Below are 13,405 nucleotides of genomic sequence, written 5' to 3'. Positions count from 1 at the left end.
AGTTCCTCCTTCGTTGTCGTAGCCACCCCTTAGCTTCTCACAATTTTTACTGGCGTTGTGCTGTTACAGTACGTGAGAAAGTGGGAAAGGGCTGACAAGAGGGTTCCTAGTAGTACATTAACAGGCCCAGATGGAATTCCAGTTATGCTGATAAAGACATTGAGACCGAAGTCTAAGCGAACTTTGAGAGAGGCAGTGAGCAAAACAATAATCGATGGTGAAGTCCCCGAAGGATGGAAACTTAGCAGGATGAGCATGATCTATGAAGGAAAAGGGGACAAAGCTGACATCAATAACTACCGTCCTATAACAGTGACATCAGTGGTCTACAGGCTGGCGATGCTGATTATAAAGGAAAGACTGCAGGCATAGATAGAGGATAAGGGGATGCGAGGGGAACTGCAGAATGGGTTTCGCAAACACAGGAGGTTAGAATACAATCTGTTCTCACTGAGGCAGTGCATCGAAATAGCAGAAAGGGAACACAGGCCCCTGTGGCTAGCATTTTTACATATTAAGAAGCGTATGATAGCATGGTTCAAGATGACTTGTGGGGAATACTGGACACACTGGGTGTGGAAGATGGAGTCACAAATCTTTTAAAGGATATCTATAAAAGTAACAAGGAAGTTATAAAGTCGAAAAAAACAGCTATCCAAGCCCACAGAGGTAAAACGGGGGCTTAGGAAGGGGTGTCCACTGTCACCCTTGTTGTTCATGATGTACCTACAAGGATAAGAGGCCAAATTAGAGAGAAGTGGACTTGGCTTCAACCTCTCTTTTGTCAAACAAGGAAAACTCATTGAACAGACACTAGCAGCATATATGTACGCAAATGATAAATGCTGATGGCCGACAATAAGGAAGATTTGCAGAGATTGATGGACGTCTGCGGTAATGAGGGAGAGAGGTTAGATTTCAGAGTCAGTAAGGAAAGATCAGCAGTTGGCGGGATAACGAAGGTAGTGAGCTTAGAATAAAGGAGGTCACACTAGAGATAACAGATAAATAAAAATATCTGGGCGAATGGATAAGCAATGGGACCGAGTACCTAAGGGAACATGAAATATACGTAACGACTAAAGGTATCAGGAGCGCAGCAGTGATAAAAAATAGAGTACTGTGGAATTTCAATAAGTATGATGTTGTGAGAGGAATATAGAAAGGGGTCATGGGTCCTGGTATGACGTGCGGCAATGCGGTCTTGTGCATGAGATCATAAGTTCAAGCAAGATTAGAAATTAAGACACTTTGTAGAAATTATCGTTGGCGTTCTACAAAGAGCGCAGCGCAGTCACCGAACATGCTGAGACGTTGGATCACAAAATAAATTTTAAAGCGACGGCCATCCTTGAAAGCGAGCCGAGCTGGAAGAGAAGGTTGTTACTCGAGTCGTGGCACATACAGAGGACAGCCCATCATACCAACCACTCCCTCGCAACCCTTCCCCCAGTGTATTCACACGGACTGTGCTCCACGGCAAAACGAGAGAGAGAGAGAGAGAGAGAGAGGGGTCATGAGCCACCCCACGAGTGCATGAAGACGACGCTGCTACGTAGCCTCCGCAGTCACCCCTGAGGAAGGAACCAAGCCAGTTCTGAAACGTCGGGTTTCTTCAAAATTTTTGGTTAGAGTCTAAATCATCTCCCAGTTTTATACCCAACCAGACAGACTTCGGTCGAATGTTTACTTTCACGGTATGCAGTGCATGTGGAGAGGAGGAAACTGCCGAACACTTGATAATATTCTGTAAAGGGCTTCATCCTATAGTTCAGGATGATGGCGCAGAGTTTTTTAAAGCACTGGGGTGTACGGACAGGGAGAGCAAAATAGACTTTAAGCGGGTAGAACTTACTAGAATCTGATTAGTGGCTAAAGTCAAGGCACGAATGAAAATAAACCCTTCTTTGCAAAGTACCAGTCCTCCACTTCACTGTTTATAGAAAAAAAAAAGATAAATCAAGTTTTTGGTTCTCTAAGTATTGCGGCTGGGTGGCGTTAGCCACCGCCCAATCCAAAGGGTACAGCCATATTAATCCATTCATTCATCCACGTGAAGTGATCACTAGATGGCGTGGAGCAGACAGACAGAGAGACACAGAAGGATGCGTCGGAGACATGTGCCCAAGAGGCGACGGTGAAATGTGCACAAAGACAGATGGATCCTAAGCTAATATCCTGCGAAGCATCGCCCCACTCATCTTCATTCACTCTGTGGATATGCTGCAAATTTTTCGTTTCCACTGAAGGAGGATCAGACGCGCTCAAAACGCTGTGCCACGGCCATAACTGTGCACAGTTGCATGTCCGATGTATGGAGATGCAGCGTTCTCGGGCTGGCAACACAGCCTGAGTACTGCCTCGGCGAATTAGGTTTAGCAGCTGCGAGTATGCAAGCAAACTATTTTGAGCAGTTAGTGACCATCACTCGCTGTGCTGGCTAGCAAACCTTGAAGATCTTCTGGGCAACTTTCAAAATGAAGCCTGAGGCTGCAATAGCACGACATAACAGTCATGTACAAGTCTGGCCGCAAGCACAGTAACGCTGACTGCCTGTGACGCACGCCTGTTGAATCTGCGCCTGTGAAAGATGCAGATAACTGCCCATTTCTTGGAGCCATCATCACGTCAGAAATTGCCGAACATCAGCGATCCGTGATGACGAGTTTATTTTGCTCATCAGGTATCTGCAAGGACACCCTGTCCGTCGTTCGCGAGTTTTCACGCTGGAATGGTCGTCGTATGTCCGGTGAAACAGCGTCTTGTACAAAAAAAAAACTTTGAACACAGCCCCGAGAAATTCCTACTCGTCATCCCTCCGACCCTACGATCAGAAATCTCGGAGCCCTACCACGATGACCCCTCGTCAGGACACCTGAGAGTGAGTCGAACATTCGCTCGCATTCGTGCTAAATACTACTGGCAAAGATTGTTGAAAACGGTACAGCACTACGTCAGAACTTGCCACAATTGCCGGAGACACCAGACACCTCCATTTAAACCGGCAGGCCTCCTCCATCCAATAGAAACCCCAAAATTTTTGTTCGAACAGATAGGAATGCATCTGCTAGGTCTGTTTCCCACATTATCATTAGAAAAAAGACGGATTGTAGTGGCGACATATTTCTGAGACAGCCCGATATGCTGAGACAGCCTTTTTGGTCAGAGGGGCAGCCATCGAAGTAGCTGAATTCTTCATTTCCACCATAGTACTACGATATGGTTCTCCTAAAGTTGATATTACAAACCAAGGAGCTGCATTTACAGCTGATTTGACGAAGTCCATCATGAAGCTTCCCACACGAACATCAGAAAAAAACTGCTGATCACCCGCAAACCAATGGCTTGACCGAACGTCTTGACAGGACACTGACAGATATGTTGTCAATATATGTAGACTTGGAGCACCGTAAATTGGACAGAATACTACCACGTGCCACATTCGCATATAACACCGCATTGCAGGAGACCACTCAAGTAATGCAATTCCAGCTTGTTTACGGTCGAACAGTCACTGCACCTCTCGATGCAATAGTGCCTGTTGGTGACAATGCTGACCACAATGTCGACACCAGGGATTTCACCGAAAACACCGAAGAATCATGTCAGCTGGCATGATAACGCATTCAACAACAGCAGCGAACCGATGCGCACCGGTGGCGGCATAGGGAGGTCGAATATGCACCAGGTGACAGAGTATGGATATGAACCCGCGTCCAAACACCTTGGCTTTCTGAAGAGCTTCTCTGTCATTACTTTGGTCCCTACCGAGTACTGCGCTGAATTAACCCCTTAAACTACGAAGTTTCATCGGAAGGACAAGTTAGTTCATCCAGGTGCTGACATTCAAAAGAAACTGTTTCACGTGGTTAAAATGGAATCATATATACTATGACTGGCAGTGAACATTCTCTACTCTGTGCTAAATGCCACTATCACCGACGCATTCAACCAATAACACCGTCTAACTCGCCGGCGTACTCAACGGGACGATGCGTTTGGAGGGGGGAAAATGACGCATACCATAAGTGTTCAAAATACGTGCGTCTTCCTTGCAGACCACGGCGGGCTGTAGCTACGAAATTGGCCACGATTACAGGCGCCTTCAGCGCACGGGAACGGATCATGGAAGACTGAGCCGAAAGAAAGGAGAAAGCGACGAGCCAACCGAGCAAGCAAGAGAACGCTTCTCGGTTTTCCCTTGTGTTCGACTAGTTAACACACAATAAATAGTTTTCTGCGAACTACATGAAATGTTCGTTGTAACGAACATTTCAGGTAGTTTTTTTTATATTTTGCTAATAATAACAAACGTACATGACGCTTTCTCCTCAAATTAAGATGAAACAAACTTATGGCTGATTTCACCATTTAACTCTTGCGGTCAGCACAGTGGGCGTATCGCCAACAGCAAGTTCGGATCGAAGTGGGTGGTCACTTTTGCATGGGTGCTGCCATCTATATTTGTAACCACAGTGGCAGCGGTAACCAACACAAATAAAGAAATGCGTACGAAATAAATGCGAAGAATAAACATATTACGTATTGATGTGACGCAGCACACAGCAAACAAAAATCAACTTTAGCCAACTCTGTTTTAACGCACTTATATCTGAAACTGTTTTGCTGTGCAAGCATGGGGATTTCTAACACCCCGTAGCTGTAGTAGTAGTGAATCACTGTGGTGAAGCAGAGTACGCGTGTTTCCGCAAATGTTTTCGTTAATGTTGCGTATTTAGTGTTATCATTTGTGTCGCATTTTTGTTCTTGTGTTTTTAACGTAGATACCAAGTCAAACCGATGCAAACGCAGTGTGCACTCGACGCGGGTTGCTTCGCACCACCAAATCGTCCCCCTAAAGAGAGATGGTGCGATTTTATTAGCGTTGGCACCGTCGAATCCCGATTTTTGAAGTTGTCTAGAGAGGCGTTCACGGGCATTTGACTCGAGTCCTCTGTCCGCAGTTGGCTCGACGCTCATGCTTGGCTTCGATGTCAGCGTAGTGTACAGGGGGGTTTGCTTTCAAACGCTGCCGTTGCGTTTGGGAATGTCGAGCCCACGTTTAATTCATAGCATAGTTTACCGCTTACGCTGCCGTGTGGTGTGAGAGTGAAGGCAGCGGTCACGTCACCCCCTCCACCCCATCTTTTCAGTCCATTCATGTGAGGAGAGGGTCCGCCCACCTCCCCGCGCTCATGCGAGAAGGGAAAGAGTCGGCACGTGGACAGCATTGGTGGTCACGCCGCACGCACACCGGATTGACAGGCACAGAGCCATGCTCCCTACCGGGCTGCGGAAATTATGTGCTTTTTTTTCCCTGTTCAACCACTATCACCATCACACCTGATTGAACTCTGCCATAAGCTTCTTCCCATCAAAATACAAGTAAAAAAGACCGAGGGTGCTGGGTGCAAACTAGACAGAGGCAATCTGTCTCCCCGCAGCCGACAAAAACTTTAAGAAAAAAATTACGCCATATTTACGGAATGAATGGTGATAAGTAGGCGAAACTCTAGAGGGGGACATCATCTGGAAACCTTAACTTTCCCGTGAATGTTAGCCCATTACATCATTAAAAAGACGTAAAACTGTGTGTATATTACGCAAATCAACTTTTATTTTGTTATTCTTGTTTTCAAAGGTGATTTATGATAGGTGAAGTGGTGGATCAGTGATAGGGCGTAGTGGGATGTTTTCAAGATAGAAGTAATGGGAGCTTGCAAAGGTGGTTACAAACCGGTCACAAAAGAAGGACAGAACCACGGCTTTAGGAGTTTCGCCCCTAAAAAATTCGGCAAATCCCACGTACCCTGATAGTCGACGCTATGCAAATTATCCGAAGGGAAGGTGACTGCGTTGTAACTTTTAATTGAGCGACTCGTTATAAAAAGACGGTATATATATGTACCAAGTTGCACGCAGAGATATGTTGATCAGTCGCATCATCATCATCATCATCATCATTATCATCATCATCATCATCATAATCAGCCTGACTACATCCACTGCAGGACAAAGGCCTCTCCCATGTTCTGCCAGTCAACTCGGTCCTGTGCTTGCCGCTGCCAATTTATACCAGCAAGCTTCTTAATCTCATCTGCACACCTAACCTTCTGTCTCCCCCTAACCCACTTGCCATCTCTGGGAATTCAGTTAGTTACCCTTGATGACCAGTGGTTATCCTCTCTACGCACTACATGCCCGGCCCATTTCCATTTCCTCTTTTTGATTTCAACTATGAAATCCTTAACCCCGGTTCGTTTTCTGATATACTCTGCTCTCCTCTTGTCTCTTAAGGTTAGACGTACCATTTTCCTGTCCATTTCTCGCTGCGTCGTTCTCAATTTAAGCTGAACCCTCTTTGTAAGTCTCCAGGTCTCTACTCCGTAGCTAAGTACCGGCAAGATGCAGCTGTTATACACCTTCTTCTTGAGGGCATAGTGGTAATCTTTCTGTCATGATTTGAGAGTGCTTGCCAAATGTGCTCCACCCCATTCTTATTATTCTAGTTGCATTAATTTCGTGGTTCGGCTCCACGGTTATTACCCGTCCTATAAGTAGACATAGTCTTTTGCAACTTCTAGTGCACTATTACCTATCTCGAAGCGCTGCTCTCTTCCGAGGTTGTTGTACATTACTTTCGTTTTCTGCAGATCATCACATTTTTTTCTATAACCAGTTGTTTGCACTTGCACAAAGAAGCCAACATAAACATGAGTATTAGCAACCCCAGAAGTGATCAGGTTATACGAAGCGCTGTCACTCGTAAGGATACCTTCCCTGCAGACACTGCTACATCAATAAAATTCGCCGCTTTGCACATAACTAAAATTGACGTTAACCCTACGTGAGGGTTGTATGAAAGGAACACATATGTAATGTTTATAAACTCGAATAGGCAGCACTCTTCTTTCTTTATTTTCCTTAAAGACCCCTCGAGGGGGTATTACATAAGGGGTGGGTTAACATATTATTTTTTTTGTTGCCACAAGTTTTTATCACGAAAAGTGGACACATAATCAATCAAAAATGATGATGAGCATTCAGCTTCATGGGGAAGGTCATTCCAGTCTTTTGCTGTCCGAACAAAGAAGGGCATAGAAAAGGTGCCGGGGGGGAGATGTAGGGATGACGAAGGGTGCTGTAAAAAAACTTATGAAAAAGGCTGAGACTAGAGACGCGGCGGCGAATGTCAAGGTTTTAAATAGCCGATTCTTTTTTGAGCGATGTTACACTTGTATTGTAAGAGTACGAAGAATGAATGAACCTGATGGCACGGTTTTCAACTGCCTCGAATGAGTCGATCAGATAGGCTTGGTGTGGGCTCCAGACTGCGGATGCGTATTCCGATTTGGATCGGATGAGGGACTTGTAGACCTGTAGCTTGACAGCTTTATGTGCGTGCCGGAGGTGACGTTTCAGGAAACCCAGAGATTTGTTCGCTGATGATATAATGTTAGTAATATGCGTGCACTAGTTTAGATCATTACATATAGTGACACCGAGATACTTGTATGACTGCACGTGTTCCAGGGTAACGCTAGCAATTACATAAGGGAACAGAAAGGGGTTGTGGCACCGGTGAAATGAAACGATCTTGCATTTGTTGGGATTAAGTTTCATGAGCCATAGGTCACACCATTCTTACACGTGGTTTAGGTCATCTTGGACAGCGGCTTGATCAGTGGGGTTGGTAATTGGTTGATATATTACGCAGTCGTCGGCGAACAAACGGATACAAGAGGAGACACATGAAGCTAGGTTGTTTATGTAAATCAGGAAGAGAAGGGGCCCGAGTACGGAGCCTTGGGGGACACCTTAAGCTACTGGAACGGGACTAGAGTGTACTTCATCGATGGAGACAAACTGCGAGCGGTTGGTTAGAAATTCCTCAATCCAATTTACTATGTCATGATGTATATTTAAAGATCTAAGTTTCGTTAAGAGCCGCTAATGAGGTACCGTATCGAACGCTTTCGAGAAATCTAAAAATATGGCATTCGTCTGCAAAATAATGTCAAGATTGGCATGCAACTCTTGAACAAAGAGGGCTAATTGGGTTTCGTAAGAGTAACCTTTGCGAAAACCATGCTGTGCGGGGTGAAAGAAGTTATTGCCGTCAAGAAAATGAATGATTTGGGAAAAGATGACATGCTCCATGATTTTGCAGGGTACGCTTGTTAAAGAAATGGGGCGATAGTTTAGAGGGCTGTCTTTGTTACCTGATTTGAAGACCGGAGTGACCTTCCCCATCCTCCAGTCGGCTGGTAAGGGGCCGGTGTGAAGTGACTGTGAGAATATCAGCGTCAGAATTACTGAAGAAATACATTTAGTGTTTTTAGGAATTTTGGAATTGATTCCGTCCACCCCTGCTGAAGAAGACAGTTTCAATTTTTCAATGACAGACATTATACCGTCTGGCATAAATGTTATACGCGACATATAAGATGGTACACAAATTGGTAGCACAGGGAATGGTATAGGGGTTTCGTGGGTAAACACAGATGAAAAAGCAGTATTGATTAGCTCAGCGCTCTCAAAATTACCAATATCGTCGCCCACTTCACTTTTCAATGTAATGCTGCGCGTTTCCTGTGGATTAATTATTTTCCAAATCTTTCTAGGGTTATTAGTAAGTATATTGGGTAAATCTGTGTGAAAAAACGAGTGCCTGGCGCTGCGTAAGGCGAGCAAGTATGCTTTTTCAGCCGCATAGTATTTTTCCCAATTGTGAGCACTGTGTTTTAGCTTGGCAGCGCGAAATAGCCGTTTTTTCTTATTTTCTAGTCTTTTCAAGGTTTTTGAGAACCATGGTTTGTGGGATGACGTACGCAACGTAGTTGTAGGTATGAACTTTCTTGCTAGCTCCCCTATTTTGTTTTTGAAGATTGGCCAGTTGTCTTCGATTGTTCTGCTTGAAAGGCGAGCTTCAAAGTCTGGTAAAAAGCCTTGAAGTTCGTTGTTGGTTGCCTCGTCATTCTCTTTATCATACAGACTGATAGTCTTCGATTGAATCTGGCTGGGCGAGTGACTGAAATTGAAGACTGAGTGTATAACCTTATGGTCGCTGATTTCGCGCAAATATGTAAGCGAAGATAGCGTTTCGGGATGTGTTGTTAATATCGAGTCCAATATGTTCGCTTAACTATTTGTCACGCGGGTTGGCTCCAACAGCTGTGTGAGGTTGAAGTTTAGGCAGACATTGACGAATTCTTTCGCTTCCACGCTTGTTCCTGACAAAGCTGCCGGATTTTGCCAATCGATGTCGGGATAGTTAATGTCGCCGAAAATTAGGACGCGCGCGTTGGGGTGTTTCAACATGAGATGATTCAATATGTGGTTAAATTTCTGTGGAAAGTCTGGGTTGCTTTGCGGGGGCCGATAGCACACTCCAAGTAGCAATGTTAGTGGTGTAGAACGAATGAGAAGCCATAGGATTTCTAAGTCAGTCGCAATGTTGATGACTGAGCACGAAAGTAGCTTACTAGTGGCGATAAGAGCACCTCCCTCACAGGTGCCCTTACGATCATTACGAAAAACGTTGAAGTTCAGAAGATCGGTCAGGATTTCGTCGTCTGTCACGTCACCAGAAAGCCACGTTTCGGAGAGCACGACTATATTGCTGCTAGATGACGAGACAAGACTACATATTTCCTCGCGTTTTGTAAGGATGCTGCGCACGTTAGTGTAGACCACAGAAGTAGTGATATTTGCTCGGGCGTCATTACGGGGGCGGTGTGGCAGTTGGCGATGCTGCCTGGTTTGCTATGGGATTTCTTTGACTTTTTGCGATACTTCATCGAAGGCATACTTCTTTGAACCAGGAAACAACGTTTTGTAAGGGCACGAAAAAGCGGTTGACTTGTTTTTAGCGAAAGCTATTAGGTGTTTTCGTGCATTTTGAACCGAGCGTGAGAAGTCTTGCCTGATTGCGTAAGTTGTACCTTTCAGTTTTTTTTTTGCCGTTAGACAAGATCGCTTCTTTAGTTTTAAAAGATGTAAATCTTACTATGATAGGACGCTGCAGGCCAGCCTTGTAGCGGCCGAGCCGATGCGCCCTTTCAATTTCCTTCGGATCAATTTTTAAGTTTGAGTGCTCACTGCAGAGATTCATAATTAATCCTTCCGATTCCAAGAAAGTTTCAGAGTGGTTAGAATCTGGAAGTCCATGGAATAGCAGGTTGTTGCGTCTCGAGAAATTTTCAGCGTCCTCAAACCGAGCTTCTAAGGTTTCAATGTGACGGCTGGTGGCAGCCGTACTGGCCTGCAATGTCACTAGTTCTGATCGCACAGATGAAAGGGTTTTGTAGTGCTCCTCCAATTGTGCTATTCTATCACTTAGGTCACGAATAGTTTTTTCCGCAGTATGCAGCTGTACTTTTAAGTCTTGCACTTCGGAAAGGAGTGCAGACTGCCCGGTAGATATTTTTTTCAGCTCAGCCAAAATTACAGGGTCAGTAGGCCCTGGATTGGTTTCTATGTCCCCTGACAGTAGCAGTAATAAACAGCGAATGGCATCGATACATTCAAAAGCAAGGCATGCACAGTACTGCGGGCTCGGCAGCTGGACGAGACAGTATCTACTTGATTTTTTGAAAACAAAGAGCTTTTTCTATCAACCTGCATGGCAAACAGGAGCGGGTTAGATGACTGTTCCGTGGCGCACTGCCACGACAATCACCATTTCACGTATAATATAGGGCATATTTGGAAAACAAACTTGTTCCGAGCCTTGGCTGGTTCTGTGGTAAAATACTTTATAACCCTGCAAAATGCTGGGCTTCGATGACTACTGGGACACAGACATTTATAGTTACCATTTGTCGGATAACGCTCCTGATGTCGGGTTTTATTTTTCTTGACACTCACGTGTCAACATTACCACTGTGCTCAGCATATTGTAAGGTAAAGTAGCGCACAATTCAACATGAACGACAGCGACAATAAGGGCACGACACTTACTATAAATGTCGTGTCCTTCTTGTCCTTGTTGTCCGTGTTGAAAAGTGCACTACTTAACATCACGGTATAAAGATCAGTCGCCAAGTAGCGAGTGTCGTGTCTTTCTTGTCCCTCTTGTACATGTTGAAAAGTGCAGTACTTAACTTCATACAGTATAAAGATCAGTCGCCAAGTAGCAAGTCTAATGTCCTTCTTGTCCCCGTTCTTCATGTTAAAAAGTGTGCGACTTAACCTTACATTATAATGATCAGTAGTCGAGTAGCGAGTGTGATGTCTTTCTTGTCTTTTTTGTTCATGGTAAAAAAGTGCGCTACTTAACCTTACGTTATAAAAATCAGCCACCGAGTAGCGAGTGTCGTGTCCTTATTGTCCCTGTTGTGAATATGGAAAAGTGTGCTACCTAACTATCAGGTATAAATTTAAGTCGCCAAGCAGAGAGTTTTGTGTCCTTCTTGTCTGTCGTCCATGTTAAAAAGTGCGCTACCTAAGTTCGTCTCGCTGGGTGCAGCAATGTCTCGCTGCATGATGGTGAAGGGGGAGGCACATGGTCAGGAAACCCTTCATAGGGGCACCTCTTTTTTTGCGTGCGTGGAATTTTTCATCGCGTTATGTTGCAAACAATGCCTGTCTAAGCGAGAAACAGCGCCCTAGACGGGACGAAAGGAAAGACGAGGCACACAGACACAGCGCTCATCAATTTTGTACCGCAAGAGACGGAAAAGACGGCAAGTGCCATCGTGTTTTACAAAAACAGAAATAGCCTTTGCGGTTACGGAACACTCCGGCTTCGTCACCAACGGGCGATAAGCACGTCTGTGCAGTAGACACATCCTGTAATGCCAAGAAATTCTACCACTTCACAAAAGTCCCGCATAACTATAGGAAGTGCCGCCGGCGCGGAAAGCGCACTAGCATCACGCACAGGTGCTTTGCGATGAGTAGCGTAACTTTTCAGACTGCACGGGACACGGTCGACTACGTGATGCGGACGAGATTCCCGGTGAATCTTTGGAATATGCTAGTGCCGTAAAACCTGAGCGCCATCAGTAGCTGTAACACTGGAGGCACAGGCCGTCTTCAGTTGTCCCCACTTTCACAGAGCGGCAACATCGCCAACAGCTGCCGCACAGTGTTCTTCGTGAATCTGCATCAAGCGTAGAAGTGTTCCTCGTCGTACAGCTCCATCAGGTTTTCTCGGTCACGTAAAGCGGATCGAGGAATCTTCGACAGGCAGTGCGCCTCACAAAATTCTACACTTATGGCGTGGCAAGCAAACCCAACAGCGACCAACCTCCGCGCGACGTTCATTCGAGAGGAGGTCATGTTGAAATAACGCATGAAGTCACTTTCAAGCTAGCCGAGCAGCTGACCTGAAACTTGTCCCGACTTTGACCGAGCCAAGTCGCTTTCAAGTCGTCCGCAAGTTCGAGAACTATTTATGGCGAGCAGTAAGGCTGTCTCGAGTCAAGAAAGAGTCAAGTACGAGTCACGTAACATCTCTGAAATGCGCGCGTAACTTGAAGTCACATTGTGTCAATTCTGTCAATGTGCCAGCAGTGTCAGACTGTGATGAGCATGCACCACGAAAGGCAGGGTTTGATGAATTTGTCGTCGCCTCCATTCGAACTCTAACGAAAGCCGAGGCTAACTACTCCGTGACCGAAAAAGAGTGTTTAGCCATCATTTGGGCCCTTGGAAAACTTCACCCTTACCTGTATAGTCACGCATTCGACGTCGTCACTGACCACCACGCCCTTTGTTGGCGGTACACACTCAAGGACCCTTCCAGACCACTTGCTCGCTGGGCGCTCAACTTCAGAAGTACAACATCCGCGTTATTTACAGATCTGGTCGTAAGCACACGGACGCCGACACCCTTTCTCGCTCACCCATATGGGATGATGGTGTTACCCTTTCTTTCCTCGAGCTTGCACTTGCGTCACCCGCCTTATGCAACATGACGGCGGAACAACGAAAGGATCTCTGGATCAGTGGCCTCATCTTCTTTCTGATCCTCTCATTTCTTCGCCATCGAGTGCTCTCCGTCGCTAGGCTAGAAACTTTTGCCGACCTTCTTTATCGACACAACTACCTTTCCGACGGTCGCAAGTGTCTCCTTGTGATGATACCCCGCCATCTTTGAGCTGTTATGGGCGAAGCTTTCCACCCTGACCCACAGTGTGCCCACGTAGGCCTCTTCAACAGATACGCTAGGCTTCGATCCAAATTTTATTGGCGTGGCATGAATAACTACGTGCGGAAGTTCATTCGCTCGTGTGGTCACTGCTGACAATGAAAGTTACCTCCCGGGCAAGTCCACCCGTCAGAACCTCTTCCTTGTCCGAGTCGACCTTCTGATCGCGTTGGCATTGAAATTTACGGACCACTACCATCAACGTACTCTAGCTGGTAAGCGCTGAATTATTGTTGCGATAGACCATCT

General features: G+C 45.7%; 1 protein-coding gene across 1 annotated transcript in view; it reads right to left on the bottom strand.

Moving 5' to 3' along the window:
• LOC119169199 (ADP,ATP carrier protein) overlaps window positions 1–13,405 on the bottom strand; it is a 154,471-nt gene that overhangs the window by 60,233 nt on the left and 80,833 nt on the right. The gene's annotated exons all lie outside the window — the stretch shown is intronic.

Source organism: Rhipicephalus microplus, chromosome 2, assembly GCF_043290135.1.
Source record: "Rhipicephalus microplus isolate Deutch F79 chromosome 2, USDA_Rmic, whole genome shotgun sequence".
Classification (NCBI taxonomy): Eukaryota; Metazoa; Arthropoda; class Arachnida; order Ixodida; family Ixodidae; genus Rhipicephalus; species Rhipicephalus microplus.
This window is presented reverse-complemented; position numbering and strand designations above follow the sequence as displayed.